Source organism: Limulus polyphemus, unplaced genomic scaffold, assembly GCF_000517525.1.
Source record: "Limulus polyphemus unplaced genomic scaffold, Limulus_polyphemus-2.1.2 Scaffold4722, whole genome shotgun sequence".
NCBI lineage: Eukaryota > Metazoa > Arthropoda > Merostomata > Xiphosura > Limulidae > Limulus > Limulus polyphemus.
The window spans coordinates 32221-35311 of record NW_013670332.1 but is presented as its reverse complement, the minus strand read 5'-3'; the positions used below and the strand labels follow the sequence as shown (position 1 = coordinate 35311).

The following is a 3091-nucleotide window of genomic DNA, read 5'->3' as shown; positions in this document are numbered from 1 at the left end:
CTGCTTCTACATAAGATATTAAGGTGATCTTTCACATAACCAGCTGCTTCTACATAAGATATTAAGGTGATCTTTCACATAACCAGCTGCTTCTACTTAAGATATTAAGGTGATCTTTCACATAACCAGCTACATCTACTTAAGATATCAAGATGATATTTTATATAACCAGCTACATCTACTTAAGATATCAAGGTGATCTTTTATATAACCAGCTACATCTACTTAAGATATTAAGGTGATCTTTTACATAACCAGCTATATTTACTTAAGACATTAAGGTGATCTTTTACATAACCAGCTGCATCTACTTAAGATATTAAGGTGATCTTTTACATAACCAGCTATATCTACTTAAGATATTAAGGTGATCTTTCACATAACCAGCTGCATCTTCTTAAGATATTAAGGTGATATTTTACATAACCAGCTATATCTACTTAAGACATTAAGGTGATCTTTCACATAAACAGCTGCATCTACTTAAGATATTAAGGTGATCTTTCACATAACCAGCTACACCTACTTAAGACATTAAGGTGATCTTTCACATAGCCAGCTACATCTACTTAAGATATTAAGGTGATCTTTTACATAACCAGCTACACCTACTTAAGACATTAAGGTGATCTTTCACATAACCAGCTACACCTACTTAAGACATTAAGGTGATCTTTCACATAGCCAGCTACATCTACTTAAGATATTAAGGTGATCTTTTACATAACGAGCTGCATCTACTTAAGACATTAAGATTGTTTAGTAGAACCGAAAATATGCAATTGAACACTTCTGAATTCAGCCTTACTTATTTAGCCACATCATATATACTACACACTCAAGTTTTCATTTTATTCTGAACGTAGTCAGTATTTTATGGTTACGGGCTATTTTCTGTAAAGTGTAACAAACATTAATGATTAGTATAATCAATAGAATATGATTGGTTTACTTGCTTAAATGATACACCTACGACGCTCTTCACTTTTCATGTGGTCGTAAATAGGACCAGATTTATCACATACAATGTTATTGTACTCCAATAATAATACACTTTTAATGGTTTGTGTTTAGTTACATAAATGTATATCTTCATGTACGAGACAAAGACAACCGGGTCTGTCTGATTTTCCTTGTAATTGGTGAAAATAATAATTATAAATTGCCTCACCCAAAGGCTTGACAAGGTTCTGGAAAACAGACACTTCATTCAAAAGCAGTGCAAGTAACACAGTGTACATTTAGTTTGTCAGAACAATAATAGATGCTTTTTTGTTCCAAGAATAACTGAAATAATAATAATGAAACATTAGTTAATATATAATGTTACCACTATATTTTTACACAAGCAAATATATTTATCATATTCGTTTATACTCAACTATGTTTGATATAATTGTTATAAATATGGTGTGCCTCCCGTGGGTCAGTGGTAAGTTTACTGACTTACAACGCTGAAATCCGGGGTTCAATTTCCCTCGATGGACACAGATAGCCTAGTGTGTAGCTTTGCGATAAAAATACAAAAAAATGATATAATTTATATTTTCTTAAATCTATATTTAAGCAGTGTAAATACACTTCTGAATAACTGTTATTTGATTGATACAAAATATAACTACCTAAAAGTTCGAGTAGTTTCAAAATTTTGCCTTATTTTCATCAAGAGCCTGAAGAGGAAAAAAAAGTACTCTTCCTTAGAGCATGGGCTTTTTAGATTGTTTTTAACACGTATAATCATTTATAGTTGATCTAAGGTACTATCTAAAGGTAATTTACAACCCCCTCATTTTGGCATGTTGAAGAAGAGTGCTCCTCAAGCATACTCGTTCTAATAGACCTGTTATATAACTTATTACTTTATACTAATTCGATACATATGTTACTCCAAAAATGCACAAACGTAGATAATTCTAGGTAATGACTATTTTTAGTAAACTTTATAATGATAACAACGTGTCCATTACTCTCACCTAGATGGACATTAATTGTAAGTTAATTATGAAGTTAACTGAAATAATAAGTAATAGTTAACATACGAAAATACGATCAAAGGATGCCGCGTTAGCGTTTATGGTGAAACGTAGTGATATTCTTGTTCCTTTTAAAACCTTATTTCGTAGCTGCTTCAATATGTTAGTGTTTTTATTAACTTTGAAGTAATGACTTTCTTTGGCAACTTCTCAAAAATGACCATAATTAGATGTTTAAATATTTAATAATCTAACAGATATCTGTAATAAAAAAAAACATTTTTTTGTAAACGTCTTCTTAAATTTAGAAAAGTGTTTATAATTTTAAACTAAGCAGTTAAAAGTATAAGATTAAGTATTTAACTCGCGTACTGAATAATAACAGACTTTAACATAGTCTACAATTTATGTAGTTGTCCATAACTCCGAAGAAGGTTTGTTTGTTCTTAAACACGAAACTGCACAATGGACTATCTGAGCACAACTCATTGCATGTATCGAAACTCGATTTTTAGCATCATAAGCCCTCAGATTTGCCATTGAGCAACCGGGGGGGGGGCATAATGGTTGCTGTTGTTTTTAGCACAATACTAGACAGTGGTCTAAATGCGTGACCTATTAGTTAGGACACTCGATTCACAATCTGTGGTTCGTGAGATCGAAACCCTTCGCCAAACATCCTCGCTCTTTCTGCTGTAAGGGCGTTATAACGTGACGGTCAATCCCACTATTTGAATTAGAGTAGCCGAAGAGTTGGCGGAGGAAAGTGCTGACTATCTGCCTTCCATATAGTAGTTGAATTTAAATAAAAAAATACTTCCTGAGAGAATGATATGCACCTTATTAATAAAATTTATAAAGTTAATTCCAGAAAAAAGTCAACGATCTCAAGAAGGAGTGTTAACAAACGTTGGTCAGTCATTACATTAAGCATTTTTACGCTACTTAGAAACAAATAAGTATCAAAACCATTTCTCTTCGGGTCACCTCATACTTTAATGGCCCGGCATGGCCAGGTGGATAAGGCGCTCGACTCACAATCTGAGGGTCGCGGGTTCGAATCCGCATACCACCAAACATGTTCGCCCTTTCAGCCGTGGGGGCGTTATAATGTGACG

The 3091-nt window shown here is 33.3% G+C and overlaps 1 protein-coding gene across 1 annotated transcript in view; it reads left to right on the top strand.

The window, feature by feature from the left end:
* Positions 1-3091, top strand: part of LOC111088914 — a 24182-nt gene that overhangs the window by 3704 nt on the left and 17387 nt on the right. The window lies entirely within an intron of this gene.